The 7,664-nt window shown below is 42.2% G+C and overlaps 1 protein-coding gene across 8 annotated transcripts in view; it reads right to left on the bottom strand.

Moving 5' to 3' along the window:
* Positions 1-7,664, bottom strand: part of ESRRG (estrogen related receptor gamma) — a 616,331-nt gene that overhangs the window by 527,718 nt on the left and 80,949 nt on the right. The gene's annotated exons all lie outside the window — the stretch shown is intronic.

The raw sequence follows: 7,664 nt of genomic DNA, 5'->3' as shown, positions 1-7,664 counted from the left end.
GTACCCCTTTGGATCCCTACATTTGTATCTTTGGGGTAAATACCCAGTAGGGCATGCACTCACTTCTATTCATTAACCACAGCACTATCCTAGAAAGATCCATGGAATGACTCAATCCCATCCCACTCCAATTTCATTCTGTACAAAATCATGTGGCCCCTTCCTGGATATCTTTAATCCACCTCTTATTGGTTCCTAATATAATCCACACACTCACTATTCCAAACCTAACCCATACACCTCAAATCCCTATGCTGACCTCCAGCTCGTATTACAGAGGAGTCAAAGGTGCAAAAGAGCTCCAGATAAATTTTAAAGAGGCACACAATCATTGACTATAAGTGACACATAAAATCCCAGGCCATTTTCATATTTTCTGACTGGCACTTTTAAAAAAACAAAACAAAATTAAAAAAAAGAACCCCAGCTCCACGGGAAAATGGACTTCCTGCTGAAAGCCTCAGCAAAAACAGCCACCAGAATAATTCACTGGCACTGGGTTATTAAAATCCCTGACAGGTATTACTTAACATGTTGGAAAATTATTCAGGCACGTGTGTACACATATATCTACCTTCTGTGTTTGTGCGCTCACACACACACGCACACACACACATTCACATTTTTAGTAAGTACTCATTAAGCTATCTGAGATATTAAAACTAATCACGGCAGTTTTCCTTTAATGTTATCCTCAGCATAAAGAGAAATGAGCCCATTGTCATTTATTTCAAAATCATTCTTTATAAAAAATAGCTAATCTCCAAAAGCACACCTGGTTTATTGAAGTGAATACAAAGATGCAGCATATAGCCTTAATGTGCTCAGCTGGGAAAATATATTTTTTAAATGAGCATTTGTTAGGGCTTTATTTGCAAATGCAAAACTATCCAAGGCACTCTTTGTGCATGTAGGGATTTTTCATTTCAAAAACCACATTAATATAGAAGGATTCACATCAAACACTAACAGCAACAAGGAAAATTAACCCCTGCAGGACTGGAAAAACAAACAAAAACCCATAATACCAGGTTAGAGGACATTCAAAACCCAGGAGACTTATTGACACGACCCTGAAGGGCCTCTGGTAGGCATTTTCAACCTAACACTGTTCCAGCAAAACCTCCTGACTCATATATTTAGAGTTCAAGTTTCTACAAAGTTGACTCAGGTCTTAAAATTGGCAGAAAAGGGAGAAGGGCTAGGTTAAATATTAGAAGGAAAAGATCACCCATTAACCACACTTGGGAACTTACAAGGGAAAATAATGGCAAATCTAGAGCTTTCCCTAGTCTTCTGAGATGGCCAGTCTCCATGAGGAGGCACAAGGTTGCCCCAGTTGCCAAGGATGGGATATTGGAAGGCTTTCACAGCAAGGCCATGTGGGAAGGAGTGTGTGGCTCTTGGCCATGTTAGTTGGGTGTTTCCTAGATACGATGGCAGGTGTCATTTTTTTTTTCCATTTGATCAGGGAATGTAATACATCTTCAAAACAATTTTCACCCAACTGGCCAGAGATGTTAAAACCCAATCCTGAAAGAATTCCTCTGCCACTTTCCCTCAGAGGTACACTCTCCTGCCCTGCCTTGATTCTTCTGAAATATAGAATTTTCACACAAAAGTCTCCGGTCTGTTTGACTCTTCATTTTTCTGTATTTAAAAGTAAAATTAAAACATAGAGTTAGGATATATTGAGATGCTTGTCCATTAGGGATCTAAAGAAAAATAAAATAATTCTGCTAAATGGCAAGCTAAACACACAGGCCGGCATTTCCAGTGCTGGAAATGATAATGTTTATGGAGCTTGTCATGACCTGAAAGGGTTAAGGCATGTCTTCACTAAAAGGAATTATGTCAGGAATCACTGACATCCTGTGTTGTGCATTCCTTTACAAATCAAATCTAAAATTAGTGCTAACTTTCTCTACTTATATCCCAAATGGATATTAGCATAATAATTGGAGATTTTTTTTATCTTTTAAATTTATACCCACATAGCATCCAATACAGTATCTAATACAAAAGAGATGATCAATAAATAGGTTTTGAATCAACTACATGAATCAACTTGCTGGCACAAGATCAAAGAAGTCATGCTAGACAAGCACACCCACAATATGTTACTCACTCCTTGGCTTAAAACCCTTCAATGGCTCTCCATTACCTACCTTTAATAAAGTCCAAACATCTTCTGCTTATTTAGCTCCTACCTACATTTCTAGCCTCATCACTCAGCAATATTTTTGCAAGTGTTGGGGGAATGCAGTAACAATAGAAGTAAAATAGAATTTTGAGAGTCATATCTTAAGAGCAACACAAAATGGGATCAGAACAGAGAGATATGAAACATCGTTAGAAAGAAACAAAATTAATCCCTAGTTGATAAAATTTGCTAGAAACTGACTGAATATATTAATTTATGTAAACGAAGCCTGTGTCCTTCAGAGAGGAGGCAGAGTGGTGAACCATGGGATGTGGCATGGAGAGAGAGTATTCATCAATGCACTTATTCATCATCTGGTCTCATTGGTAGGCCTCTGCCTACGGTGTGATGGTTGCATCAAACTATCTACCATTTGGTTAATCTAGTTATCACTCCTCTAATTTCCTACTTACCCACCAATCTTACAATTATGATGTGATTTCCTTTAGAAATATTCATATTTGAGCTATAAATGTGTATGTTCTACTGACTACTCTCTACTTGGATATCTCACAAAAACTTTAAATTCAGCACGTCCAAAAGTGGTCTAGTCCCCCCAACCAATTCTTTTTCCAATGTTCAATGTCTTAGTAAGTAAGTGGCATTGCCATCCATCCACACAAACCAGAAACCTTGAGATTTCCACATTTGATCAATTCACCTTATTTCAAGCACCAAGTACTATCAATCCTAACATCTAGATATTTTTCTAATTCATTAATTTCTCTCCATCTCTATTGTCATCACCCAAGTCCAAGCTACAGATATCTCTCAGGAGACCTTGGTCCTACCTTGAACAGGGAGAATATTTTGTAGTAAATCATAATCTTTTGCACCTATCCACTTCCACAGCTGAGCATGAGGAGAACCATCCCAGTGGGAGAAGGAGATGGAAATGACCAAGAAGAAAGAGCACACTTCTTAGCTTTGAGTCTCAAAGCTGATTTGCATGACCTCGGTAGCTAGAAGACTCAAAAAAGTTAAGCCTTGGAGAGTGCAAGAAAGGGAATTCTCAATTCCATAGCAAGATCTTTGGCTTGTATACTAGATTTTTGTGTTTGACTACCGGCCAAGAAAGAGAGAGTAAAGAAAATGGAACTAGGGAGAAAAAAATCTAGCCGACCTTTCCAGCCCATAGTATCAGCCGAGGAAGACCAGAGGCAGGGACAACAGTAGCAGAGACTGTGAAATATGTGTCTTGACTCACTTCTCTGGAGTGAAGTGCTGGAGCAGGTAGGCATTTAAAGAGTTGTTCTCCCCTTCCTCTTTAGGACCATCTTGCCAGGTGCCTCCCAACTCCCAACCTGGAGCAACCCAGCAGAGTGTAAGTTGGGGTAAACATGGGTGAGCGGAGAGGAAGACTGAGTCTAGCAACCTAGCTGCTCCCTTAGCTTCCGTGTAGTATGGAAGTACATAAGGTCTGGTGTGTTCTGTGGAGGGACACGGGCAGCCACGGACGGTCCTGGCTGGGGAGCCTACCAGGATCCAGGGCTGGGAGGTGGTGGGTATCATACTGGAGTCTAGATGGAACACAGAGCCAGACTTCAGTCCTGATGCCACAATGCCAGAGAGAGCTCAGGTGCAAAGGAAGCAGTGAAGAGGACCCCAGGCCCTAACCGAGCTGAAATACAACAGACAGTGAGTTCATCCTGCACAAAGTCATCAGTGACCCGGCATACAATGAGCTACCACTCCCACAGAGGGCAGGAGTTAAGGACCCAGAAAGTCACCTCGAGTGAGACCCATATGCAAATACCAGGCACTGGACACTCTCCCAGTCCACCCAGGGCCATCTTGGGGAGAAGGAGACTGGGTAGAGAACTCTGAGCCCTAACCTGGAAGGGACCATTTTAAGTGAAAGGAAATGATTAAAACCTGGAGAGATTAGGATATGAAGTATTTCCCCTGCTACTCACTAAGAATAGGAACTTCCAGTGTGAGTGAATTTTCCGCCTGCAACATACACTGTCCTTCCTGCTATCTGCTATCAAGTTGTAGCCAGAACGGTATTTTGACAATGAGTATCTAATTATGTCATACAGATTACGAAAACCCTTCCAAGGTTTTCTTCTGCCCATTGGATAGAGATCAAAATCCTTAATGTGCCCAATAAGCCCTTCCTATCAGTCCCTCCTATGCTCTCCACCACCTCCTCCTGCTTCATCCAGCTCCCTTCCCACTCAGTGCACTATTCTCCAATCATAATAATGGTCTTCAGAATTTCTTGAATCTGTATACTCTCAACCTATATTATTACTGCCAAAGTCCCTCCCCACTCCAAATTCTATTCATTCTATAAGTCAGAATTTAACTATTTCTTCTTCAGGCAACCTTTCTCTGACTATAATTTTTATCCCTGGAAAATTCTAGATTACATTAAAAAAAAACTAACTTCATGACTTCAGGAATCGCCAGAGCCTTTATGATGCCAGTGTGAATCTCCAAGAAGCAGGAAGGAACATACACCATTTCCCAAACCTTTCTGCCTCGAACACTTGCCTCTGTCTCAGAATCAGTACCTTTAAGAAAGCATTAGGTAAATGCTGACTCAGATTTACAGAACCGAGAATCGCGTCTCTTCAAAGAATAGAGAGTAACTAAAGTTGGGAAGGCTTCTTAGAGAAGAGAAGAAATACTTTTCCCATGTTGAATTTCTCTTGAGGAGGTGATAAAGTGGTAATACAGCATGCGAGGAAAAGGAAAAGAATGACTGGTGTGCCCAACGGCCCCATCAAGAAGATCTAGAGGTGCCCGTGTGGGGCATTCATGATCTCCCCACTGTCCACTGCCCTGCCCCCAATTCCATGGCCCCGGGCTGTAGCCTTGAGTTCCAAGCACCTTCTCAAGCCACAGGCTGCACTAGAGTGGGTTCCAATCCAGGGAGACGAGCCACGGACACTCAGGAGAAGTCAACAACAGCTATTCTGACAACCAGAAGACAGAGGCCACAAGAAAAGAAAGTGAGGCAGAATGGGGTGGGAAGGGAAGTGGCAGTTGGTGTTCTCTGCTCCCGCTTGTGAAGACTATATGCTCTGGGAAAGAAGTGGCATCATTCTGGATAAGCAAAGTAAGTAAATCTACAAATAGCGGAAATATGAGAAAACTTATGGCATTATCCACAAAGGAGCAAACCAAGTGAGATGTGCTTGAACCCCATTCAAGGGAATTTAATAACCGAGATGTCAAAGAACCTTATTAGAAGGCAATCTTACCTACGTGATCCTCTGACCCGGACCCCGAGGATCATCTACAGAGACATGCCAAGCTATGCGAGCCAGGGTGGTGGAAAAGAACTTTTGGCAACACAGCTTAATAAATGGATTTTTTGGCCCAGGGAAGTTGCTGATGTAGTAAAACTAGATGTGGTCCAACAAAAATTAGGTTACACATGAGAAAAATCTTGATAAAACATAGCCCTTCTCCAGCTGAACTACATTAATTGTCTATTAGATGGAACAGACCAGATAACCTGTGCAACTTTACCATCTGAGGTCAGAGGTCATTAGGGGACAACTCAAGTTTGAATAACAGATGGAGGTCAGACATTCTGCATGTGAATGATTCCTCATCTGGAGGTTGCTGCCAGGAAAGCCAAGTATCTCCTCCTGCTTGAAAGAAACTCACAGAGAAGCCGATGATTGTGGATCAGTTGAAGGAACGGCAACCTCCAAAACCCAGTACTCTCAGAATAGCCTTATGGTTGGGAAAGCATGATCTTTAGGGCAGAAGGAGGAGATCCAGGCAAAGCATTGCCCGAACAGAGGTGTAGATCCAGTAGTCACATCTCCTCTGCTCAGTTATCGTCTGTCTTTTCCTCAGCATGCTTGTTTATAAATGGTCACAGCAAATGGGACCCCCACGAAAGTAAATCAGTCACTAAACCAATAATCAGGAAATCTGGGGATAGTCACGGCCTAATTCACGGTGTCACTAGGACTTGAGTGCCTGCATCCTAAAAGACCTTTCTAGGGCTCCAAACGATAAAAATAGTGCCATTTAAAATGACTGCTCTGGTCAAGGAACATTGCTTTGGCGATCAGGTTATAAGGAGCCAGGCATGGGGAAGAATCGTGAACAGAACAGACTCCAAGGTAGAAAGAGACATCTTTTTAAGGCATGGATATAGGCTGACTATGGGGGGAAAAAAAAAACAAAATTATGGAAGAAAGGTTCTGTGAAAGACTTTTTCCTCTTATTTCACATCCAGGATCTAAGTCCTATGTGCTGGCCAATGAGCTGACGTCAGCAGTTGCAGGTCCTCAGGTGGTTCTGAGACAAGAGAGAAAGGCGTGGATATGGGGGGCGGGGGAGTGGGTAAAACTGGGTCATTTGATAATTCTTGGCTTGAACCTACAAGGGTTTCCCTTCAGGTCTTATCCTGAAGAAAGCTCCAGGCAACCTCAGGCTGATTCTTTACTTGTCACTTCTCAAAGGTGAATCAGTTCATGCTTACAAGGGCTGGCTCTGTGCTGCTGTTCAAGTTCACATGCACCTTCTAATTATATGGAACAGGCTTCTTGGGCTTCTCCAGGCAAAAGCTGAGAGGAAGCCAACATTATTTTTGCTGTTACTGCAATATCCAAATCATTTTCCATCTGTTAGAGCCTCAAATTAAAAGGGCGGTGATTAGGAGTGAGCGCATGCCCACCAGCACGGGCCATCGTTTACTTATGTTTCTGAGAAAGTCACTGTGCCATTTTTGGGATTGAGGTGACAGAGAAAAGAGCAGCCACATGGGCGAGGACTTGACCTGAGAGACAAGAGAGCCGGCTCATGAACTGACCATGCTTTTAAAAGCTAAGTGGCATTCTGCAAAAGCAACTTAACCCATCAGGAGTCCTGTTGCCCATTTACAAAACACTCAAAAGTTCTGTGGAAAGAACAAAGGCAAGTGTATGGAAAGCATTTTGAAGAAAGTACCCTGTTAGAATCATTTCAAGGTGTACAGGAAGTGGGGTGGACCCAAGAGAACAGCTAAGAATGTAAAACGGATATATACTTTGGAATTTGAGATTGAATTTTAAAAACTATAGAGAAAGCGTTTATGCAGCATTTGAAGAAGTGTCACAGGACGCACTGGGGTGATTCAAAACAGATCGAACTTCAGACCTGGTAAGAAAGTAATCTGCATATATCCAAAGACACGTGGGGCAACCGTGAAACAGAAGCTGGGACAAGTTTCATAGTGTCTGAATGCATCAACATCAAGGGATCCTCCGCCTGTAAATTATTACAGATGAATTCCTTGTTACAAGGGGAGTACTAACCATATCTTACACACACGTTACAATGTTACTGTCTCACTCCCACCTTTCTAAAATGATCTAAGAGAGATCTGCGTGTTTAGAACCAAGTACTTAAGAACATCTCTGACAAAATATCCAAGAGTCCTTGGAACAAACCATAACCTCCCCTTGACTTGATGGAATGTTTCTAGACTCCCTAAGGGGTAACTGGCAGT

The sequence above is a fragment of the Callorhinus ursinus genome, unplaced genomic scaffold, assembly GCF_003265705.2.
Source record: "Callorhinus ursinus isolate GAN/ISIS: 27379988/994484 unplaced genomic scaffold, GSC_fseal_2.0 scaffold54, whole genome shotgun sequence".
NCBI classification, from domain to species: domain Eukaryota; kingdom Metazoa; phylum Chordata; class Mammalia; order Carnivora; family Otariidae; genus Callorhinus; species Callorhinus ursinus.
The sequence above is the reverse complement of the archived record's forward strand: the minus strand, read 5'-3'. Positions and strand labels throughout refer to the sequence as shown.